Genomic DNA, 26,846 nt, shown 5'->3' on the forward strand with positions numbered 1-26,846 from the left:
GCTGCTTCAGAAGTCAGGCAGGAACATCAAGAAGTAAGGAAAGCAGGAAAGGATTACATTAAATGAAGAGCACAAGCCTCAGCTAACGTGGGCTACCATCAGCCCTATCCACTGTGACCCACAGATTATGAGTAGTACAGAGCCTTCCATCTTTCAAGAGAAAGTAGACATCTACATTTTTTTTTTTTTTTTAGATTTTATTTATTTATTTGACAGAGAGAGAGGGAGAGCACAAGCAGGCAGAGGGAGAGGGAGAAGCAGACTCCCCACCAAGCAGGGAGCCCAATGCAGGACTGGATGCCAGAACCTTAAGACCACAACCTGAACCAGAGGCAGACGCTTAACCGACTGAGCCACCAGGTGCCCCTAGACATCTAGATTTCTATGTGAAATTTCATTTCAAAAGATTTGTAACACTCTTAGGATCATACACAAATTTTCTGCAGGCTAACATGATCTCTAACACGAACTACTTGGTCAATTAAATAAAACAGCAACATTCATAAAATTTGTAATGTCAAGATATTTAATGTAACAAGCAGGTTACATTAAGCAAGCACTTTGACCTCATTTTGTAAAAACAATTATATATGAATTATATAGGATCAACTCTGGAGTATCTGCCAACATGTTAACAGGAATTCTCTACTGATATATATGTGTGTGTGTGTATGTGTGTGTGTGTATTATTTCTTTTCCTTTTTAGTTTTCAGTATTTTCTATTTTTTTCTAAAATGAACACATAAGGTTTTACAATAAAAAATAAGCAATAGAAAGTTTACTTAGTTTTAAAACATTAGAAGACAGTAGCTATGAAAAGTTCTTTAAACACAGTCAGAAAGGACCACAGTTACAATGTACAAACAAATGAAATTCCTCTCAAATACTAAATTCTGCTCCATATAAAACACTGGCTAAAGACCAGATATAAAAATTAAGCTGTCTGAAAATCAGAAAAAGGATGTACCCACATAATAGGATTCATTACCTTGTGTCCCAGATAATCAGACATTATTTTATCTCCTTATTAGACAGCCAGAGCCCACACAAGCCAGATCTAAGACTGAATGCGTGACAAAGAAAGCACTCAAATAACTGTCGATTAAAAAACATCTAGGGCTTTCAAAAAGTAAAAAAAAAAAATAAATTTCCCCATGAGCTAAACAATAATAATAATAATAATAATGTTAACCTTTAAAATGAAGGTGCCTTAATAATTTAATTACCTTTTTCCTATTTACAAAATTAGGATTAGAAGCTAAGTCATGTTTGAATACAATAAAATTATTTTATTAACTCCTTATAAGGCTTAAGAAATACTTTATAAAACCCCTCTTCTCGGGCAGCTGGGTGGCTCAGCCAGTTAGGAGTCTGACTCTTGGTTTCAGCTCAGGCTCTGCACTCAGCAGAGTCTGCTTGTCTCTCTCCCTCTGATCCTCCCCCTAACTCTCTCTCTCTCTCTGGAATAAATAAGTAAAATTTTTTTTAAAAGTCTTCTTTATAAGCCAGTTTTATCCCTCAGTCTGTTGAAGATGTGGACCATATTTTACTCCTATAAAAGCTTATTTTCTCCCAAATTGGAAATGTTTCAAAGCTGATCCTCTTGGGGACCAAACATGACATCCTCGAGGAATAAGCTAAGATCTTGAAAAGTCATACATAAGAAGACCATTTAAAATGCCCAGGTATACACACTAAAACTTCTGCAATCACTACTGATTCGGGGGGAATTTATAAAAATGTTCCACCAGGCTGTATAGAAAGGAACTTTTAGAATCATAGAAATTAGTGTGGAAATGATGATATGGATTTCTGGAAATGTTACTTTTTCTTGTTAGAGAGTACAGTCATGCCAGTGCTTACTCTAAAAGGAAATTCACCCTTTCTCCAGTCTTAAGCTATATGCTGACTAGAGCTTCAGTCCTTAAATACGTTTTCAAGTTTATTCATTTCCATTCTGCAGAACCAGGAGATTATACAGTTTGTGAACTAAAACTTTCCTTTCAATTATGTCTTTCAATTTTGATGACAAAAGCAGATGTTTGCAGGTTTGAAAGTTTCTAGTTTGACATTGTTGGGGAACCCAGGATAAATGCAACAAAGTTACCACTTGCCCAGTATAAAAGGTGATATGAAAATCTCAGCATGTCTTTCTGAGGAAAGCATCCCAGATGTAGTCTCTTTAAAAATGCTTGAAGCATTTGACTAAATTTGCTGCTAATGTGATTATTTTTAGCCAAGATCTTGCTTATGGACATATATTCAAATAAAATTTTTTAAACTGCCATTGAATACAACGTATTTTTATGTTGCTAGGAGGGTGTGTGTATGTGTGTGTGCATGTGTGTGTATTCCTCAGTAAAAATGACACACAGTATTCAACTTCACTAGTTATCAAATAAATGCAGATTGTGAAAGATTAACATTTTTACTTTCCGTTGAGGCTAATATAAGATGATGATAAGCATATGATGTGAAGAGTACTCTCATATACTACTGATAGGAATGTAAGCTGGTACACCTTTCCTGGAGAAAAAAATTGTCACAGTATATCAAGAATCTTTAAAAGTTCATGCTCTTTGGGAGTGACTCTATTTCTAGGAATCATTTCTAAAGGAAAAAAAAATAAAATGTGAAATGGTGATTTATGTAAATGAATTTCCATTACACTGTTATTTTAAGATGTTGTTGAACACCTGCAAATTGTCTATATGCCCAATATAAGGGGAATAATAAAAGAAATTATGGCATAATTACATGACAGATTATAATACAAATTCTACAAATCATGATATTGAAAATATTTAATGATGCTGAAAAACATTTATAATACAATATTAGGTAAAAAAGATATGGATGTATTATTATCCCCATCTTGGAACACAAACTTACTCCACTCACAACCTTATACCTTACACATAAAATGTATCCACATATTCAATAGAAAAAGACTAAAAGCCCAGAATGTGAAGAATAATTCTCTCTGAATGGTATAACTGTAGATAAATTTTATATTCTTCTTTTTGCCTTTTCTTTTTGACCAAGTTTTCTACTTTGAGCATCAGGAAAAAAATATTTCATAAATCTGAAGACATCAAAAAATTGTACAGCACTTTTCATGAATATCAGAATCTTCTCCATTATCACAGCACCCTTTACTTGGTCTTTTGGCTTCAAAAGCATATTTTATTGTTACTTTGGCTTTGTGGATTTCTCATTTTATTCCTTGATAAAGTGAAGCTTGCCTGGCAACTCAAACAATTTAGGGTGAAATCAACCTTATGTTAATGTGTTATGTTATGTTAATGTGTCAGCTGGTCATCTTAGTTACTCCACAAGATTCAATTGCTCTTACAAACAGACTGCTAAAATCTACATCCAATTTATTGCAAAATGAATAAGCAAATTTTTACCTGGGACAATAGTAACAGTGAGTGTTGAATTTAAATCAAGTGAATGAGAAAGAAATCCATCTTTATCTAGTCTCCATAATACCAAACACATGAAAATTTTAACTCATTTAATTATCTCAATAATCCTGAGGGTTAAGTTTTCTTCCAACTATTTTACAGATGAGGAGACTAATTTTCCCAAAGACTAGGTAAACTGACCAAGGTCTCATATTTAGTAAATGGAGGACTAGAACTGACTACAGATAATTCTGACTACAAAACCAATGTCTAGAATATAAAAAGAGGGTTTTTGTTTTGTTTTGGTCTTTTTTTTTTTTTTTTTGGAATCCAGATAGTTCACCTGTGGTGGTCTTAAAATTACAGACAACTTAAAAACAAAATTTTCGAAAATTATGAAATAAATTAGATTCCGAATGAGAACAAAACATGCTTTTCTTCTCCGCAGTTACTATGATGGAAGATGAAATAACAGAGAATTGGGAAGAAAAAAAACCCCACACAATTGAGTATATAATTGAGGTCATGTTTTCTGAGCCAAAAATCAGAATAAATGACATAGAAATGGTCCCAGAGTCTCATGCTTCTTCATGTAGCCATCATTTGTCCACCGTTTAATGGGGATAAAAAAGGTTTAAATTGGCATCTTGCATATTATTTGTAAATACTAAATAAAATTCATTTTTTAATTTAAAGGGAAAGTTTTAACTACTATACAAGTAATATAGCATCAAATCAAATAATAGAAAAAATATATGAGGACGGAAGTAAAAACTGCCTCATCATCCACACTACAAAAATAGCCATTGTTGATGTGGTAATCTCCCAGACTTCTTTCTATTCACATACAAAACAGGATAGTAGCACTTAAAAATGAAGGCTGGTTAAATTGGTCAAGTGGTATAGTTAGTGACATGAGACAGGTTTGAACAGACATGTGTCCACCTCCCACAGGAGTGTTTTTTCTACCTCTCATTTTGCCTAGGATAGGGGAATGGGTGGAATACTCCACAAACACAGAAACTGAAGGGGGCACTGCTTTGTCTGTTTTTCATACTTTTCTAAAATCCAAAGTCTTAGATGGTTGCTTCTGCCATTTACTACTATTTCCCTTTGAACAAATCATTGAATTTCCTCAGGCTGAATGTTCCCACCTATAAATAATGATATTAATTTCCAAGAGTTCTGAAAGAGTCAATGACTCAGTAACTAAATGGAATTAAATTTTAGTACTTAAAAATCTCTGTTTTACAACAACACAACACTCAGCATAAAAATGCAATGCTAACCTTTAGAATTTTAAATGAATTAATTAAGATACCATTCGGGCCATGTGTACTGAGACAACCCATTCTGCAAAGAGGAATGATAATCAGTTCAAGAAATAATAGCCCGCTGTTACACTTTCTGCGACATAAACTTGGTATTCCACCAAGTTTAAAAATAAATCTTTCACTCACCTTTAATTTACTCTCTCTCTTTACATTATTACTATGCCCTACTATGGAATGCCTCCCTCTGCTGGGTTAAAGTATACTTTGCGTATTAGAACACCAAGGATCAGAAAAGGGTCAAAGAGTTTCACATGTTCTTTATTTGTTTCTAAATACAGTCCTAAAAACCACCCAGAATTTCCAACATTTCTTTCAGGCCCTGGTTCCAAGGTTGAGAAACTTAGATCGTTAAAACAGCCCTGTGTTCTAGCTGTTCACATAGAGACTGGGTTGTACTAAATGAGGATTATACCCTGCACCAGGCAGTGAAAAGGAAGGAATGCCCAGCCATTTAAGTTATGGGCCCATTGTGAAATGCAATTACAACATCCTTTTGCTTCATGGGATACAAAGGGCTAAGTCCCTCACCAAGTCACACACAATCCAAATGAGCTGCATTCCTTTCAAGTAGTTTCCACTGAGTGATAATCACTTTCCCTCAGTGCAAATATGTGACTTCCCTTTCTGGAAATGGTCCGGGGACCTTGCAATGTCTTGTTTAACAATAATAATCGTGTTGTTTCACTCTTGTCTATTCCCCTAGGAATTAAACTGTTTTTATTTCTTAATACTAGGGAGTTTCAGGGACCATTTTGGGATTTTCCTAGGAAAAATCCACAATATGCTACCACTCACTAACTCGATAGTCTTAGAAATGTTATTAAATGCTCTGGCCTTTATTTTCTCATTTATAAAATGGGGCTAATAAGGCCTATTTCACAGAATTGCTGTGATTATTAAGTGAGGTCAATTATAGAAAGGGCCAGCACATTGTAAATGGTTAAAAATTGGTAACTACAATTACTACAAGTAATTATAAACAATATTTACATACTTTTCTCCTCTCCCCTCTGAGAAGGATATTATAAGCTTTACTATACAGTTTTTTAATCCTTTTAAGATCCATAATCCTATTGAATCAGGAATAAAATATATACTTAGTTTCAGGCAAACAATAGTTCAACAGAAGCCCCTTCAATTTTTAATTACTCCCTCTTTCCTTCTTCAAGTTCACTGCTATTCTCTGATTTTTTAATCTTGAAAGCCAGTCAGGGTACATTATTTATGTTATATTCAATAGGGAGGAAAAGAAGAAAAGGAATTTTATTCAGGACACTAGCTCTAACCTTGAAATGTTATTTTCTGAACATTTGTTCTGCTCACTGAGCAATTTTTGTCTTCAAGTCAGATGTCTAAATACAGTGCTCGAGCTCTGCTTAAAGGCTAAAAATATAGACTTCGGCACAAGGTGATGGTTACAAAAGAAGGTGTTTAGAATATGGTTCAATAGAAGCTAAGGTAATTGAGCATTAGCTATATCGTTCAGCCTGAAGAATTTCTGATCTACACTGAAGCTTTGGAGTCAAATCTTAGGCCATTATCCTTTGAAATACATTTTCCTTGAAAAGAGAGTCAATTAAGTAAGTGGTTTCCTGAAATCTTCCACCAGGTCCTCAATTTTCACCATTTGAAGACTGAGAGTCATGGAAGCCTTTGTCAGCCTTTCTCTCTCCAAATAGAGTACCAATAAAAACATGTTCCACCAAGCATATTGAGTCTGAACAGTAAGACTGGCCACAAAGCTCATGCAGTATTTCCCTCCTCTAGAGAACAATCTATGAATAGAAGTCAATGAATAATTATGATGCTCACTAGTACCATGTAAAACATGGCCATCATATAGAAAGCTTATTATGCTCCAGGACACATAGAACATTGCCAACTCTGTTTCAGACTCATAGACGAAGCTCTGCTCTTGAATCTCACACTTGGTCTTCCTCAGGAACACTAAAAATAAAGTATCAAGGTTGGGATGGCAATAGTAAAATAAAAAAGAATTATTCTAGAATGGATAATCCTGACTCTGTTTTCCAATGAAAGTTAAGTCCTTTTAATGTTTAAACTTATATTCCTTTTGAGAAATTGGAAAAAAATGACATTGGTTGAAGAAAGGGAGATTAGGTTACATAATAAAAATTTTGATGTGCTCATGAGGCAGATATTGCCTGAATGAATGAATGAATGAATGGAAGGAGTCATAACAATACTAGAAAATCTCAATAGATTATATTATCAAATCCCCTCTTTAAATATTTATTATAAGTAAATTTCATGAGGCTATCCCATCCTTTTTAATACTTTATCTCCAGTGCCTAGAAACTAAACAGAAGTAGTTCCTTAACAAGTATTTGTTGAATGGATGAATACATTTTCCTTTTCCTTTTCTTTCCTTTTTAACTTTTCAATCATTTTTAAGGCTAATGCACAATTACTTTCTCAAGCCTCTGAGAATTCCCCTTTCAACAGTAGACAGAAGAGATAAGTGAAATGGAGTAATTCCTTAATAAAATTTTCATGTAAAAGATAATATTTGGCCAATTTACACAGAGTATGTGAATTAAGCCTTTGAGAAAACTAGCTTCTAGGCAACATTTGTCCTTATTAAATGGGTAAAATGTAAACACACATACATACTGGATATACATTTGACCAATTTTTTGCATCATCTTCATCTGAAGTCATTGGGTAGAAAAGATCAGAACATAAAAATTTCCCTAATCATTTCCTTTATTCTTAGCCCATAACAATCAGAATTGCCTAAACACTACTTTTTAGTAAGGATAAGGGTAAAATTGGTGGTATGGTAGGCAGGTAGCTAACATAGGAACAACAAAAACTGTATTCTAAAGGAAGTCTCTATCTGGACTATGTTGTGTCAAATATGTTTAATAAAATGTAGTAGATTTGAACATTGTTTGTAAATAAGCTTTTACTGTGTATTAGAATGTTTCTGGCAGAGCTCTAGTTGTGCTTTATTTTATGGTGAATTAAATTTTACACATATCTGAGATAGGAGTTCAGTATCTTCCAAATTTATTTCTAAAATGACAGAAAGTTTACTTTAAAACTCCCAAACTTCTACATCCATGTTTTTGAGTTTCCAGTTTTGAGCTTTCATAATGGAATACTCACTTCTATAGCAGAGGTAGCTCTTGTTATGGAATTAAAATGTTCAACAGGGGGAAAAAATGACTTTTCTCTCTTGCGTTACCAAATACCTCTTCATACCTTTCAAAGTGACCTTTTAAAATCGAATGTGAAATGCATAAAAGATTATGTCTCTCTCCATATGCACATATTCACAATGTCCTAGGGCATTATTGCAGCAGGAAAGTCCTGATATTTTAAAGTCAATTTAAAAACAAACAAAAATACTTTAAAAATAACTGCATCTTATAGAACTTTAAGTACTTCTTTTTTACCATGTTACATAAAAGGCATATCTAAATTTAGACATATGTAGATAAACACGCCAATCCCTAAAAAACCCTAGACCACAGAGTGCTAGGGGCAAGTCTGTATTATATTAAACATGAGACTCCATTTCCTTGTTTTGAATTATTGGTTCTTCTGTGGCAACAGCACAATAGAGAACTTTGTTGCCCTCTCAGCAGAGCTATTTATATTATTTAACCTCTTCCCTGGGAGTTCTTCCTCTACGGAGTTCTTCCATTATTTTAATAAAGCAGTCCATTCAAAGATTTTTTTTTAAAAAGTCGTTGCAAAATGTGAACAAACAACACATGCCTTTAAGCTGTTTAGGGCAAACAGTCTAGACATGGAGCTACTCTTTTGACGTGTTTTAAGTACCAAAATACCCATTTAACAGATCACGGAAATAAAAGGATAATTTCTTGAACTGAAAGGAATGGCATATTATTTCTAATTGCTCTAAAATTTTGCCAAAATATCCGGAAATGGGAAATTGTTAAGTCATAATTAAAACACTTCAAAGGAGGAGATTTCTACAAAATCAAAGTTCAAGGTGGTATTCCTTCCTGATTGTAGGATGTTGCAAGGGCAGGATGTTGCAAGTGCAATGACACAAACTGGAAAAAGACTGACCTTAAACTTTATTTCCATAAAGGTACACATCATAAACATTTCTTTAATACGTACCCTCAAGAACCAGTCATATTAACCAAACAAAGAGAAGAATTCATCAATGAGATTTAAACTGGTGACTTGTTCAACTAGGAACATTTCCTTCAGTTAGGAAATTGGCTAACCATTTAGTTGGATCAGCAGTAGGATCTTTTCACAAAATCTTTTGAACATGGTAACAAATTAAGTCCCATATTTGGAAATCAGGACAACTGAAAATAGTTGTTAGGTAATGAGAGAATGAGGTAGGAAAAATAACCAGTGAATCTTCTCCAACGACTAAGAAATGTTTGGAGTAGTGGGTAGTACAAGGCAAGATAGTAGAGTCAGGCAACATGGAAGCAAAGGTCTATAAATACTATGTATAAATGGAAATTCCACCTCTCTGGATTTGTCTGTCATTTCCCGCACAGACCCACTCTCCATGTACAAGGAAGTTCTCATTTTTCATTCAACTGACCAAGACCTTTCCCTCTTCTATCCTCTTGGGCTTGCTGTTCCAGCTGTCTGCCCTTCTCCCCTCTTTTTTTTTTTTTGCTGGCAAACGTACTTGTTGGGGTGCCTGGGTGGCTCAGTCATTAAGCATCTGCCTTCAGCTCGGGTCATGATCCCAGGGATCGAGCCCCGCTTCGGGCTCCCTGCTCCACAGAAAGCCTGCTTCTCCCTCTCCCACTCCCCCTGCTTGTGTGCCCTCTCTCACTGTGTCTCCCTCTGTCAAATAAATAAATAAAACTTAAAAAAAAAAAAAGTACTTGTTTAGACTTAGATCAGTTGTCTTGTCTGTCAGCTTGCTCAGTGTCGCCCCACTCAAAGAGAGCTTGTCCCGGCTTCTTCAGTGTCATGGGCCATCATCCCTACTTCTGCCTGAGTGCTCCCATTTTATCATTATGAAGGTGTTTTTATCTAATTCTCTCCTACACTGGGCCCTCCCTCAAGGGCAGAGTCCACAAAAACTCATTCATTCATCCTCGCGCCTTTCTTTTTTTTGAACTGTGCTATGGTTACTGAATGACTGTAATAATAGTATCAAAATGGATTTAAAATTAGTAATAAAAAACCGTAACATGTTTTTTAAAATTACAATGTTCCAATGTGTTTTAAAATGTAAGTTTGCTCATATAATAGAATGCAAGAAGACATTTAAGGTCTAGAAGAAAAATAAGGATACAAAAAGAAAAATTTAGGAGAAAAACACAAGCCACTTTTGTCACTGTCTGCTATGACTATGAGCAAACTTAGTAAATACTCTCCTACAAAAATTTTTTAAAGTGAATATTATAAAGGCTAAAATGAATAAGCATTATTTCTAGTTTTATATTTGGCTCACAAAAAAAGTAAATTGGGTAAGCTGTCATTCCAAGTATTCATTATTTCTTTATAAAATGTAACACCACCCACTTTCTTTGAAAGAAAAAAAATCACATATTCTCTCTTATTAAAACCTATGCCCTCTAGAGGTGCTCTGTCAAGCTGAGAAATGGCATGTCAGGAGACATAATATGCTGCAGAGACAGATGTCCCTATTCAAAATGCATGTACAATGATCAATCACAACTCAGAACAGTCCTGAAAACTCAAGTGCCACACTTAAAAAACAATTACAGAAAGACATGTTAAAATAACATCAAGAAGCTTGATACATGCTGAATGCATTTCCCAAGAAATTCAAAAGAGTATTTGTAGAACATGAGAGGATTTTGTATTTTGCGAAGGTTCCATATAAGAATTTAAAAAGTACTGTTAGAGGAAATATTGTGCCAAGGTCCACACCTGCTCTTGGGTGAGCTCCCCTCGTCTTATGCTACAAGTCAGCCCTTCAATATCCATGCCTGGCCTATCATTAATTCCATTTCAAGTTTCATAAAGAATTTAGTATTTGTCACTCATAAGCAGGCCTATGATTTTATTTCATATGTGTGTAATCTTAAACAATACAGAACAGTGTAAACATAGTTTTGAGAGTATAGGATTATCTATGCCTACCTCATTATCAAAGCCACATAATATTCCATTGCATGAAAATACCCCGAATTATTGATTCATTTTTCCTATTGATGGAGATTTGGTTTGATTCTGGGTTTTCAGTATTATAAACATTTCTCTACATGTCTTGTGTGCATAGGAGTATCTCTAGGATATTATACCTCCCAGTGGAATTGCTGGATGGGCCCTAATAAGGTGCACAACTTGACTACATACTTATGAACATACTGCCCTTCTAAGTGGTACTAATTTACACTTCTCCCCAGTATGGATGTCCTACTGCTCCACATTCTCACCAATACCTGGTGTTGCTGAACTTTATTATTTTGTCAGACTGATGGGTGTGGCCATTTAGATTTCATTTTATCAAAACTGACTATTCTTATTTGTCCTGTTTTCCCCGGGTTACTTATTTTTTTTTTTATCCTGAATGCTAATCCTTTGTCATATTTATGTCATACATATCTTTCCCCAGTCTTTGACTTGTTTCTTTTTCTTTCACTGTACAAATTTTAAATTTAATATTTATAATTATTGCTCATAATGATCAATCCTTTCCTTCAAGATAGTGTTTTTTTGTATTTTGCTTAGAAAATTCTTCCACCCTCTATATCATATTTTCCAACTTGCATTTAAATGTAAATCCTTAATTCATCTGAAAATGCCTTTGTGCTTTTATGAGGCAGGGATACAAATTCAATTTTTTGTCCCAGTGCCATTTATTGAATAACTTATCCCTTTGATGATCAACAATGCCACCTCTGTCATATATCTGGTTTCCACATATAAATTGGTGCTTTCTTGGCAATGCAGTCTAATTCATTTGGCTATGCATCATGTACAATATTATGGTTTTGTAAGAAGTCTACATATGTTGTAATGCCATTCTTCCCATTTTTTTCTTTTTATTCATGATTGTCTTTTCTTTCTGCGGCCCTTTACTCTTTCACATAAATTTGAGAATTAGCTTGTTGAATTCCACAAAAAAATTCTGTTGGGTACTTGATTAGAATTCCATAGCTCAATTTGAGAAGAATTAACAACTTAGTAACACTGAATATTTCAATTCATGAGAATAGTATCTTTCTCTATGTACTAAATCTTCTCAAATGGCTGTCATTAAAGATATCTTTGTACACAAAGATATTTTTTATCTTTTATTAGATTTATTCCTACGTTCTTTTTTTTGCACGTGGCAAATGTTAGACACATCTTCAATTGTATTTTCTACCTATGGAAATACATCTTCTTGATCTTTGTATCCAGAGCTCATTGTACATTTAGTGCTCTTTATATGTATTTTGATTATGAATCAGTGAATGACAAAATGTTGTGATGTTTACATGAGAAATAAAATTCTGTAATGATGGTGAACCATAAGCATACTATTGGGCATTATTTTGCTTTAATTTCAGCTAAGGCAAGATTAACATAGGGGAAAAATTCAGATAAGAATTAACCAAATTTTTAAAGATCAATTTCAAAAGAAACTAAGGAAGAGCAGAAAAGGTTGCAGAAGGCAACGTTTCAGACAATATCAAGAAGAGAAAGCTAAAACCAAGGGAGAAACATTTTAAAACATTTTTAAAAATCTGATTCATCATAAAGGGTCTAGAATTATTTATTGTAGAAAAAAATTATCCCTACATCTCACTGACTCTTTGAAGGAGTTTTACTACAACACACACACACTTAATACTTAATATTTTAAATATATTGTGTATGCAGTATTCAATATTTTAAATATATATTTAACCATGTTCCTATGAAAAACAATATGTTTACAAGGTTAACATATCATCAGGAGACTGAAAGGTGTGTTGCTTTGCAGATGTGAAAAGCACCCATCCAACACTGCTAAGGTTTTTAAATAATGCTTCTCTTAACTGGAAATGTTTGATCCAAATATGATCACTATAACCGTTAGTATGGCTAGCACTGAACTTAGAAAGAAGAAAATAAATAAACATTTGCAATACTGCTCTTCTTTAACAGTTTATTGCATTACTAAAATTCACATTTCCAAAATTCTACATAATCCAAATCAGAACTTTTGGTGGTAAAAGAAAAACAGTCATTGTTCAGCAAATGCACTACTCTACATTATCTGAGAATTCTTTTTCATTCATTTTACTCTTTCTTCCCACAAAGTCTGGACTTAAGATTTCTTCCCTTCATTCAGCCACTCAATGATTTATCAAGTATTTATTAAATTCAGTCTATAATGCTGGGCACTTCAGTAGATTCTAGAAACACACTGGTAAATGGAATGTGCCTGATTCCCACCCTTACAGAAGCTTAAGGGCTCCTGGAGAAGACAGATATTAAATAAGGACTCACCATTCTGTATTAAAGTGTTATGACAAGGGAAGTATGGGGTGCTATGAGCACAACTGGGGACCCGAGAGAGTAGGCATCATGGAATGCCCATCTTGAGGAAGTGCTATTAAAACTAAGGCTTAAAGAAAACTTAAGAATTAGGCAGGAAAAAAAAGCGTTCAGGCTGAGGGAAAGGCATGGGGTGCACGAAATGTGAGAGCACAGCATTTCTAGCATCCAGGAAAATAAGGGGGAAACTAATAACAAATATCTGTTCTTTGAGTTCTCACGTTTCAAACCCATGGCAGCCTGAAATACAAGGACTTTCTGGTTCAATATGATGACAAGGAGACAGAAATGGGAACTCCTAATGTTCTAAGCTGTGAATCTTCTCTTTACAAGACAATATGTATGTACCTAAAATGTATTTATGCAAGAAAGCCAGGATTAATTCACAAATAGCTCCTACACAATCTCACTTTAATATACACATCTACACTGAGCATAGCATGCAGGTATACAGCCACATACGTGCAACTCAGATAATTCAGATTGCATCATTCTTTTAAAATCATACACTGTACACTTGCAGCAACTACATTTCCTCCCCTAATTATAATTTCTACAAGAAAGTTTTACCATAAGATGATGACAAGCGGTAACGGTGAGAGATGATCAATAGTACATAGGGATGTTTGCAATTTGACAAACTTTGCAGAAATTATTTCTTGAACATTTTAAGGAATTTCCATATAATTATTAAATACACTAAGTATTCTTTACAGATTATGTTTAGCTTACCAAATCAATGTTAAATGCTACATTTGCTCTTGCCAAATCAAATAATATAATTACGAGAAAATTTGGGTAACTTAATTTCAAAAAAAAAAAAGCAAGTAAACCTTGTAATTTATTTTTGTCTTTTCATTAAAAATTGAATAAAATGCCAACTTGAACGATGATATAAAATGCACCCAGACTTAGCTGTTTTCTATTCTATTTGGCTTTTCTAAAGACCAAAGAAAAAGAAGGCATTATTCAATAATGATTCAGAAGGTGCACATAAAATCTAATCATAATGCCAGAAGCAACCATGAATAATAATTTAGGATTTCCCTTCTTATTCCCTTTTTATTCCCTAAATTATGCATTTACATATATGTATATACATATATATTCAAAAGAAATCATTCTTTAGGTTTATTACCTACTTTTTAAAAAACAGTATCATTTAAAAGATTTGGTACCTGACCCATTTTATGAATGTGCAATATTCCACAGAAAAATAAAAAATGCACTATATTGACTTGGCTACTTTCTACATTAGTAGGCATTCAGATATTTTTCTAACTTTATTTGCTCTTTATAAATAAAGCAGCATTGAATCTTTTTATTTTATGCCTGTTCTACTGATAACATGGGAACTCGGTGGCAGAAAAAATGACAGAAAAATAAAGCACTTATTTAAAAAACTGTATGCAAACATTCATTGAAGTCCAACTCTATGCCAGGCCCTTTCATAAGCACAGAGGATACAGAGATGAGTAAGAACCAACACACTTGCCAGGAGCTCATTGACTATCAGTCATTTTCAGCTGGGACAATTTTGCCTTGCAGAGGACATCTGGCAACACTTGGAGACATTTTTGGTTGTTTCAGTGTGGAGGGAGAGAGCTACCGGCATGCAGTGGGTAGAGGCCAAAGATGCTGCTAAACATCCTGCAGTGAACGCAACTGGCCATCACAACAAAGAATTATCGAGCCCAAAAGCCTTCTGTATGGTCTGTCCAGCTATATGACACTCAAGAGTTCATCTCTCCTCAATGATAACATTTAATAAGTTATACCAACGAACAGGTACACCAACAATCTCCATGAAACTACATATTTATTTAGGTCAACAGAATGGCCCAACCACAAGGAGCCAATCCCAGTTCCCATACTCTTACTGCAAACACAATGACTCAAATACTGACCAATGAACCCTGAAGCTTGGCAAGTGCGAGGATTTTACATCTGGGGCATAGACTTCAGACTGTTCAATGTGGCTTCTTCTACTCTCTTTCAGACCTTTAGAATTTAGGATTGTCTCAGGCAAGAAAATGAAAATAAGGTATTTTTAACTACCTGCTCAAATGCTTGAAAAATTACCTGTTAAAACATTTTTAAACACCCACTTCTCATTTTTTCCAAAGTCCTAGAGTAGCCAAATGATATTAATCACTGGAATTCCTTGATGAGAGATGTAATTTTTCAAAGTTTAGAGGGTTCATTTTATTTTTCAAGTTGTTTACTTTGGAACGTGTGTGTGCGTGTATGTGTGTGTATATATTAAGTATGTGGATATATAATTACTATAAAATACTATATATATGTTACATATACTATATATATTATATATAATATATATAGATATATACATACATCTGCAAGACAATGATAAAGTTGTTACAAACCCTGCAGCATTACCTTCTCTGAAATTCTAGAAGATTCAGGAGTGGGTTCCATGGTGTAATGGTTAGCACTCTGGACTCTGAAATTCTAGAAGATTCAATTTTTATAGACCCACATGAGCCTTCAAAGAGCAGTAAACTCATCATAGCAACTGAAATCCAAGTAATTGTAAGTACTTCAACTACAATTGCAATATTTATTAGGCAAAAGAATCCTGATTTGGGGTAATGCTGTATATAATGAGATTGTACATTTCCTTTAATCTTCCATTTGTTCAAATAACCATAGCACAGCTGGTGGCAATAAAAGCTACTCAATTGTTTTCTCACTGTCTAAACTTGGAATAAATGGTCCAGCTCTAGAAAAGAAGTTGTTCTTTTGTCTGATAAGTTCCTTTCAAGTGGTTATCAATTTAAGTAGAGAAGTCAAAGCAGTCCATCAGTAAATACCCCATCAGATAAAACATCAAATACCAACCACCCCCATTACTGAAAACACTGGTTTGGAAAATAAACAAGGGCAAAATGGCTCACTGCTTTTAATCAGTGTAATGAATACCATTAACTCAAACTGCAAACTCCCTATTCACCAGAAGTGAATTATTTAGTTCCAATATCTTTCCAATGGTTTCTTTTTCTCTTTAAACTTTAATTAAAATCAACCACATCTGAAAACTGAGGAGTCTGAGCCTAAGAAAAGATTTTCAGCAACAAAAGTTTTTATAAAACTTTGGTTCTGGGAACCTCTCTGACGTTTGAAAATTCTTCGATTCAGCTGGAAATGCAACTTGTATAACTTAAACATCCATAAAGGAAGATATAAAATTCAAGCTATTCAACCAACTTTTGTGAAGAAAATTCTAGGTAATGAATACCATGAGTACATGATAAAGAAGGCAGGCATCAAAGACAGTGTCAGCTCAAGCATTTTACATATCAATTGCATGTCTGTCAATGAAACGTGGAAATTGATAACTTTTTGAAAAAAACTATAAAATAGGGGCACGTGGGTGGCTCAGTCAGGTAAGCATCTGCCTTTGGTTCACGTCATGATCTCAGGGTCCTGGGATCAAGACCCAAATTGGGCTCTCTGCTCAGTGGGGAGTCTGCTTCTCCCTCTCACTCTCCCTCTGTGCTCTCTCCTTAAATAAATAAAATCTTTAAGAAAAGAAAAGAACTATAAAATTTACAACATAATTAATATTTTTAGAAGAATCTTCTAAAAGCTTTTCTACCATTTTCTTTGATTTCTAAATATTCTAATAGGTTTAGTGTTTTTATTAGCTCTATTAAATATCCAAGTTATCATGAAAATATCAACTGATCAAAAATGTACATTTTCAATTATTCCAACAGCTGTGAGTAGTATCAACATCAATTAAGATTGGCTGTGTTCGGGCGCCTGGGTGGCTCAGTCGTTAAGCGTCTGCCTTCGGCTCAGGTCATGATCTCGGGGTCCTGGGATCGAGTCCCGCATCGGGCTCCCTGCTCCTTGGGAGCCTGCTTCTCCCTCAGCCTCTCTCTCTCTCTATCTCTAATGAATAAATAAATAAATAAAATCTTAAAAAAAAAAATACTGGCTGTGTTCATTCCTGGTGCTCCGCATTCTACCAACAAGTACTAAGAAGAAGAATAGGAACATTGGAAATATACTATAAGAATGGCTTCATGGGTTTTTGTTGAGATTTTCATAGTATTTATGTATCCACCTAGTATTTATTGTCTACCACACACAAAGCTATGTAAAAGATAGAACCAGAAGCACAAAGTATTTCCAGTTGAGGAAACATATGACAAAAGAGCCATTTATAGAATATACTGGATACCATGGGGGAAACAAGCCCCCAGACTAAAGGAATGTGCATAGATTCTCTTTCTGATCCAACTCTTAATTCCTGAGTGTTGAACTAGCCCCACCACAATAGTTCAGAAAACAGCTATCAACTATGAACTGATACAATATTCCTCCTTGGTGAGTATTTTGATTTTTTAAAATAAATGTCTGATTTTCAAACTTAATATTCTGTGAAAGAAAATAGCATGAGCAGATAGCTCATAAGATACTGCTTCCAGCAACATTTTTGTGCATATCATGATTTTTGCTTTGGTCTCCCTTCAACAATCATCGAGATTATTATAAGTGAAATTTTATCCATTCATTTGAAACACCCAGTATTGATTTCTCCTTGATCTGAAGAAAGGGACAAGTTTTCTTTGAATGTTTTTTTTCACCACCTACATAGACTGAAATTAAGTCAAATTCACCATTTATAATAAAAAGCCCTTGTTGTTCTTCAATAAGCATCATCTCTAAAACATATGTGCTCTGAACTTAACAAGGCATCACGATGGACATACACAGACAATCCTGGGCACAATGTTTAAATACCCCTATAGTAAATAATAGTTTTTCCTTAATGGCACTAATGTATATAACAAAAAGTAAATGAAAAAGATGTGGCCTAAACACCACTTAGATGTAGTCAACATTTTTAAAAAATATATAGCTAAATTTCTAAATTCACTTATATGAACAGCTTTCACTTACAACCTGAAATTCTGTCTAATTGAAACCTAGATTTCAAGAAGGGCTTTGAAATGTCAGTAAGATAGTAAATTAATCTTCCCCATAAGAACTAAAATTCATATAGTATAGGCATACATGGGTAAGACTGTCTTAACAAAAATCATCCTTTCTAAACTAAGAATGTGTCAATCCTTTAAAATGAATGAAAATGAATTGCTGGCCTCTATATACATGCCCCTCTTATATTCCCCATACCTCATTTCATGATGATTATAAAGTACTTTGCTTATATAATTGCCAGTTAATTTTTTTAAAACTATGATGTGTCTATGACTTCTTTAAATTAATTCATTAGTAATTATTTATATATGTTTAGTCTGTTTTGTTCTTCCTTGACACATTGGTTATTTAAGAGAGTGTTGTTTAATTCTCAAGTATTTGTGAATTTACCAAATTCCCTTCTGTATTTGATTTCTAATTTCATTCTATTGTGGTTGGATAATATACTTTGCATAATTTCAATCCTTTTAAATTTATTGAAACTTGTTCTATGGTTACCATATTTGGGCTATCTTAGAGAATAGACCTTATGCACTTGAGAACAATGTATAATATGTTGCTGTTGGTTGGAGTGTTCCACAGATGTTTGTTAGGTCTAGTTGGTTTAGAGTGTTATTGTTATTAAAGTCTGCTGTTTTCCAGGTATCATCTGTCTAGTTTTTCTATTCATTATTAAAAGTGGGTGATATAGTATCCAAATATTATTGTTAAATTTTCTATTTTTCCCTTTATTCAGTGTTTGTTTCATACATTTTGTGGTTCGGTTATTAGGTACATTAATCTTTTTAACTGTTATGTCTTCTTCATTGACCACTGATCAATAAAAAAAAAGTCCCCTTTTGTCTCTAGTAACAGTTTTTGTCTTAAAATCTATTTTGTCTGATATTAGTATCTCTTTTGGTTACTGTTACCATGGTACATCTTTTTCTACCCTTTTAACTTTCCAACTGCTTGTATCTTTGAATCTAGTTATGTTTCTTGTACACAGGATAGATAGATAGATGATGTTTTCTTATCCATTCTGTCAATATCTGGCTTTTAATTGCTTTATTCAACCCATTTATATTAAATAAATTACTAATTGTTCCTCTATTCTTTTTTCCTTGTTCCTCTATTCTTCCATTACTGCCTTATGTTGTGTTACACAGATATTTTATAGTGTACAATTTTAATTCCCTTGTCATTTTTTTAATATATTTTGTTTTCTAATCCCTGGGGATTAAAATTATCTTAATTTGCAAAAATGTAGTTAAAATTAATACTAATTTAATTTCAACATGATATAAAACTTTTGCTACTATATAGCTTTGTTCCTTCCCCCCTTTGTTATTATTGTCATACACATTACTTCTTAATACACTATTACCCATTAACATAGTTTTATAGTTATTGTTTTATGCAATTGTCTTTTAAATCAAGAGAATAAGAGTTATAAACAAAAATACATTTATACAGTCTTTTATATTACCTATGTAGTTACCTCTTATCAGTATTCTTTATTTCTTCATGTGGACTTTAATTGTGGTCTTGCAGTCCTTTCATTTCAGCCTGAAGGAATTTCTTTAGTATTTCTAGTAGGGCAGGTTTTCTAGTGACAAATTCTGTTTTTGTTTATCTTGCAATATCTTAATTTGTTCCTAAAATTTGAAGGACAGCTTTGCTGGATAGAAAATTTTTGGTTGACAATCTTTCAACTCTTTGAATATGTAATCCCAGTGCCTTCATGGTTTCTAACGAGTAATTATCTGTCAATCATATTGAGGCTTGCTTAATTTGATGAGTTTCTTCTCTTTCACTGCTTTCAAGATTATCTTTGATCTTTCCATCACCAGTTTGATTATGAGGTGTCTGGGTGTGGTTCTCTTTGAGTTTTTCATACTTGGGGTTTGTTGAGCTTCATGGACATGTAGATTAATCCTTATATTCAAATTTGGGGAGTTTTCAACCATTATTTCTTGAAATATTCTTTCTGCTCCTTTCTTTCTTTCCTTTCCTTCTGGAACTTCCATTATGTACATGTTGGTACACTTGATGATGTCCTATAGGTCCTGTTCATTTTTCCTCATTCTTTCACTTCTCATATCAAATAATTTCAACTGACCTGTCTTCAAGTTCACTAATTCTTTTTCTTCGGCCAGCTCAAATCTCTTAAGCTACCCTAGTAAATTTTTCATTTCAGTTATTGTGGTTTTCAACTAGAGAATTTCTATTTGATTTTTTTTCATAATGTCCAACTGTTTACTGATATTATGTATTTGGTTGAGAATACATTGTTATCATACTCTCTTTTAGTTCTTTAAACCATGGTTTCCTTTAGATTTTTGAACATATTTATCATAGCTGGTTTAATTCCTTTGTCTAGTAAGGCTAACATCTGGGCTTCCTCAGGGACAGTTCTTACTTTTTTCCCCCCTATATATGGCCATACTTTTCTTTTTTTACATATGTAGTTTTTTTTTTTTTAAAGATTTTATTTGAGAGAGAGCGAGCACAGGGGGAAGGGCAGAGGAAGAGAAGGAGAGAATCTCAAGTAGACTTTGTGCTGAGCACAGAGCCCTGTAGTACATTTTTGTTGAAAACTAGACATGTAGGGGTGCCTAGATGGCTCCATCAGCCAAGCATATGACTCTTGGTTTTGGCTCAGGTCATGATCTCAGGGTCATGAGACTGAGCCCCAAGGCAGGCTCCATGCTCAGTGCAGAGTCTGCTTTAGAGTCTCTCCCTCTCCCTCTGCCCTTCCTCCCACTCACCCACTCTCTCTTTCTCTAAAATAAATAAATCTTCAAAGAAAAAAGAAAAAACTAGACATGTTAAACAATATAATATAGTGATTCTGGGTATCAGATTCCTTTCTCATCCTGCTCCTGCTGCTTTTGCTTTTGTTTGCTCAGTGACTTTTATGAATTCTCTGAAGTTTGTATTTTTGTCATGTGCAGCCACTGAAGTCATTGCTCAGTTAAATTTCTGATCAGTTAGTTTTTAGTCAAAGATTTCCTTAAATATTTGAACCAATACATCTCCCAGACTTTTTCAAGGGGTCCTATATGCATGTTGGGACAAAAATTCAATGTTCTGGTGGACATTTTACACCTCTGACTTAAGTCTTGACTTCCTCCTTGTGCAGCTCAAGATCAGCCAAAGGTAAAGGGCTCTCTCAGGTGTTTCCTGGGCATGTGCACTTCTTTGCACATACCCCTAAAGCAGGCCCTGAAAAAAGTTCCTTTGTTATACAAAGGAAGACACTGAAGCATCATCAATATAAATGCTTAAATGACCCAGAACTTAATTTACTGCAGATATGTCCTTTACCATCAGCTTATATTTCTCTGCCTGGCTCTGAATAAGTCATGGTTTTATGCTCATCAGAACAAACTTCTCTCTGCATATTTTGCAGATGATTTAAAAACACAGAACCCAATCCAAGCATTAAAAGTCAAAATGTTACAAAGGGTGCATATTTCAATAAAACCCTGAAGATGATAGGGTTCAGGAAATGCCAAAGTGCTTCCCTCTTCAAATTAAAATTCTAAACAGTTGTACAAAAGCTCCTCAGTTCAGCATCTTCTGTACCCCACTCCCCAGACAGAGGTTTCATGGTTTTCACACATGCTCAGCACATATAGCTCATTTAGAAAAGGGCTTATAAAGCCAAACACTTTGACTTCATAGGCCTTTTTAGGGACCTTCCTAAGAGATGATAATTGAATTTTTCCAGTGCTGCTTTCTTGTTGCAGAGAACATTTTATAGGTGCTCTTCAGGAGGATGAGAAAGACCACAGCATTTTATCAAACACACCCAATTCTTTCATTAAAAGTCATCAGAGACTCTATACCAGGACATTTCTGGGATCAATCAGTTATATTTCTGTTTTGTTCCCAGATATAGCTAGATAAAAAGAATTAGTCAAATAAGAAAGCTATGCTTGGAACTTGATATATCAAAATCAATTCATACATTTTTAAAGTTCCACTTGACTAAATTTCCCGCAAATTGAGAATCTGCACTTAAGATAAATCATTGGATTTTATGTTATGCTCATAAAAATTAACGGGTTGGTATTTTGCATGTGGATGCTTTTAGTTAATAAATAATATCTGGCTTAAAATTAGCTGACTGATGATTACAATTGGATACCATAGATCTTTCCAAAGGATTTTATTTAACCTGACAAAAGGCTATTTATTTATTTATTTATTTATTTATTTATTTATTTATTTGAGACAGAGAGAATGAGAGACAGAGAGCATGAGAGGGAGGAGGGTCAGAGGGAGAAGCAGGCTCCCTGCTCGGCCTCGATCCCAGGACTCCAGGATCATGACCTGAGCCGAAGGCAGTCGCTTAACCAACTGAGCCACCCAGGCGCCCCTGACAAAAGGGTTATTTCTGAAATAAATAAATTGACTCTTATCAAATGATACATAGTTATGGTAAGAAGTTATTACAATACTACTCTATTTTTAACTCTTTGGGGAAAAAAAAGTATCATAAGTAGGAAAATCTATTAAAGAAATGTAGCAAATTTAAGCACAAAAAAGCCAAGAAAGGCAAAAGTTGAAGTTCTCAAGTTAACAACCATTCAGTTATGTTAAATTTAGTATGTGTTTAATTAGGCTATTAAAAGTGTATTTTAATGCACCACAGGTGAAATGCAGAGTAGTTAATGTTTCCATGAGAATTTAATTTCTACACTTCCTTACTTTCCCATGTTGAAATATGCAACCTTTGAGTTGGGTTAATATAGCCCTTGGCAGTTAATTGCTTTGTTTTGGTTTTATTTTAAAAAGAAAAGAATAAAGCAACTGACAGTATTTAGTATTATTCGTGTTTAAATGGTCTTTGTTGGTTTTAAAAATAATACCTTAGCAAGAGGAAAAGATTAGAGGATGTGCTTATATCTTTGCTAGCGCCAACCTGCTTGAGTTGATATAATTTTTTAGCCAGGCTGTATTAATAAGCAGCAAATCATGTTAAAATAAATCAAAAGAAATGATTTAATCCTATTTTATTTACAGAACAAATAGCCACAATTCACACATGAAATCCTTATTGTCATCACTAATTTACTTCTGCAATAAGAACAACAGAAACTAAGGAGTATGCTTTTGACTTCACTGACTCCACTCCACAAAAACTTATGAACACCATCAGAAAAAGGTAACAAAATTTCCCTTCTTGGTGTTTATGAAAAGAGTATGCCCCCAAAACCCTAGCTATCTTAATCCTGTGCTTGTTTTCTCTATAAGCCACCAACCTTTTTGTTGGTGCACTCTGTGCATCTTAAATACAGAGTGTAAACCTTATTTTATAGTGGGAATAAAGATGAGAATCCTTTCCATTAGTCCCATGGAGTTACAGCATGATGGTTTCTGGACTTGTGTGATTACCCTACAATAAATCAACAACCTATCAACAGTCCAGTAGACTGGACTGTGATGTATACCTTGGGATCCTTAAGAATCTATTTCCAAATGAGTGGGAGAGAATGGTAGTGCTGGCTTCAGAGAAGCTGAGTAGGATACCCATTAGAATACATTTTGTTAAGTCAGAAACAGCTATAAAGTTGTCCAACATGTCCACTCCATGTTTTACAGCCATAAAGTATCTATCTTAAGGCTGGTTCAGTTGATTTAACAGACTGACTCTTAGCTTCTCTGCACATAGCTGTTGATCTAGCTCTGGGTGATTTCCCAGGCATAAGCCTAGCCATCCCAGCAAAGTCAATTTCCAGGAAGAGAGCACTATAATGTCCCAGATCAACCTATTTTGTACAGCCATGCTCTTTAAGAATAAATGGCCTGGTAATTCATTACCTCCTAGTTACTCATTTATTCCTACCCTTACACAGTAATCAGAGCTTTAAAAGCAAATCTAAATCCCAGCTACACCACTTAGTAGCTCCATGACTTTGCATAAATTGTTAATTCCTATAAACCTCAGTTGTCTTATCTCCGAAGTGGAGAAAATAAGAATTTCTCCTAAACCTGGTGTGCTGACTAAATGAGATAATGTTTTTAAAGCTCTAAAAATAGTGCCTGCCTATGAATAAGCACTCAACAAATACTAGCCTTCTCGACAGCAGTACTGTAAATACTAAGAAGCATTATCAAAGAACACATCTGATTAGCAATGCTTCAACCAAGTTTAAAAGGCAACCACTGGGAACTGATGAAAGGCATAGGTTGCTAGACTAGATGTGACTTATTATAGTGATCATCATTCATTGTTCATTCAAATTTTACTAAGCAAGTTGACAATTCCTCTAAAAGGCTTACATTACTAGGTGAATATAAGACAAACACACACATCAGTATGACTGGGGGAAATTATAGCAAATGCCAACTGACGTAAAAGTGCTTGAGCGTGGGGAACGCCTATCTGGTAAAAGGGGTTATTACACCATGGTATTTCTAAATAAAATAAGATTGTTTTATTCTGAATATATTTCTTTGATAAAATTGGGCTCTGAAGGAGATTTCAAGGGTAAATATCAAATTCCCTTATTCAATCAATATTTACTGATAGCCTATTATGTGCTAAACCACTAAACCTCACATAACACTCAGGGATAAAAATGGCTTGTCTTCATATATCAATAAAATCTTACTTGTTTTAGGGGAAAAAATGGAATCATTCTATTTTAACAAAATTTTAATCCCTACTTAAATACTTCCTGAGGAAAACTGCAGGATTCACCTCAGTTTATATTAACTAAAAACAGCACTTATTGTAAAAGATGTGAATCAAAATTATTACATTGTTTGAAATACTGAAGTTGACTGAAGAAGCCTACTGATTTATAAGACTATTTTTGTCACTTTTTAAATGGTTTTCCTTTTTGCTTTTTTTTTAAGAACCTGCATTTTAAAAGTATAAACTGGATTTAGGATCACACAGACCTTGAGTTAAACTGTTAGCTAAGGCAAGTTATCTGCGCCAAGTTTCCTCCTCTGTAAAAATCTGTAAAATAGGAATAACTATCAGCATTTTGTACCTTGTACCTTGGTTTTTATTTCATTGTGCCAACTTGTTTACAACTAAGTCTCCCTTACTAGATTAATTCTTAGAAACAGCTAAGAAGCATGTCTTGCTCATTTTTATATCCCCAAAGTACTTAACATAGTGCTTCACACATGGTGGACAATAACTAAATTACCTAAATGTCTAACACCTTTCCACCTTTTTGGATGATAGCAAAAGCATCAGATCTACCTTTAACCAGTAAAATAATATTTTTTTTTCATTTACTTTGCTTTTGATTGTCATGGAGACAATCTCCAAATCCAATGCTATATAAGATTTAGTTAAAAGTTAAGAGAAATATTCTTTTAGGGGCGCCTGGGTAGCTCAGTCAGTTAAGCGTCTGCCTTTGGCTCAGGTCACAATCCCAGAGTCCTGGGATTGAGCCCCACATCGGGTTCCCTGCTCAGTGGGGTGTCTGCTTCTCCCTCTCCCTCTGTCCCTCCCCCCTGCTCATTCTCTTGCTCTTAAATAAATAAAATCTTTTTTTTTAAAGAGAAATATTCTTTTAATTTTTACTTATTTATTTTTGACAAATAAAAATTATATGTATTTAAGGTATACAACATGATGATTTGACATACATATACACTCTAAGTGACTACCACAATCAAAATAATTAACATAACTATCACCTCCCATAGTTACCATTTATGTGTGTATGAGTGGGATACAATACATTATTATTTACTAGCGTCACCATGCTGTACATTAGAGCTCCAAAACTCATTCATCTTATAGCTGACAGTCTGTACCCTCCGATCGATAAAAGATTATCTAAATGTCCAATAAGTCATCTTAGATACTTGAAATCATGGCTCCCCGGTAATCCCCTGAAGATTCTGATTCAGTAGGTCTGAGATGGAGTCTGAGGGTATGCATTTCTAACAAGCCCCCAGGTGATGCTGAAGCTGCTGGTCAGCAAACCACACTCTGTTGGCATCCTCTAAATCACTCTATATTATGCAGCCATCAAAAAAAAAAAAAATCTTGCCATTTGCAACGATGTGGATCGAACTAGAGGGTATTATGCTAAGGGAAATAAGTCAATCAGAGAAAGACATGTATCATATGATCTCACTGGTATGAGGAATTCTTAATCTCAGGATACAAACTGAGGGTTGCTGGAATGGTGGGGGGTGGGAGGCATTGGGGAGGGTATGTGCTATGATGACCGCTGTGAATTGTGTTAAGACTGATGAATCACAGATCTGTACCTCTGAAACAATGCAATATATGTTAAGAAAAAAAAAAAAAGCAGGAGGGGAAGAATGAAGGGGGGAATCGGAGGGGGAGACGAACCATGAGAGACAATGGACTCTGAGAAACAAACTGAGGGTTTTAGAAGGGAGGGGGTGAGGGGATAGGTTAGCCTGGTGATGGGTATTAAAGAGGGCACGTTCTGCATGGAGCACTGGGTGTTATTCGCAAACAATGAATTATGTATCACTACATCAAAAACTAATGATGTACTGTATGGTGATTAACATAACATAATAAAATAAAATCAAAGAAAAAAAAAGTTTGTGCCTGGTGTTCATTTTTGGGTCTCTATAGAAGTGTTTTCCTGGATTCTGCTTAGGCATTAAACAATTAGCCAAAAGCATTAAAAAAACATACTTTTAAAAGTCCTAAGAC

The 26,846-nt window shown here is 34.4% G+C and overlaps 1 protein-coding gene across 3 annotated transcripts in view; it reads right to left on the reverse strand.

Annotated features, from left to right (window-relative positions):
* Positions 1–26,846, reverse strand: part of HDAC9 (histone deacetylase 9) — a 918,445-nt gene that overhangs the window by 730,421 nt on the left and 161,178 nt on the right. The window lies entirely within an intron of this gene.

This window comes from Mirounga angustirostris, unplaced genomic scaffold (assembly GCF_029215605.1).
Source record: "Mirounga angustirostris isolate CCGP_5_RB_7025 unplaced genomic scaffold, mMirAng1.0.hap1 SCAF_12, whole genome shotgun sequence".
Lineage (NCBI taxonomy): Eukaryota > Metazoa > Chordata > Mammalia > Carnivora > Phocidae > Mirounga > Mirounga angustirostris.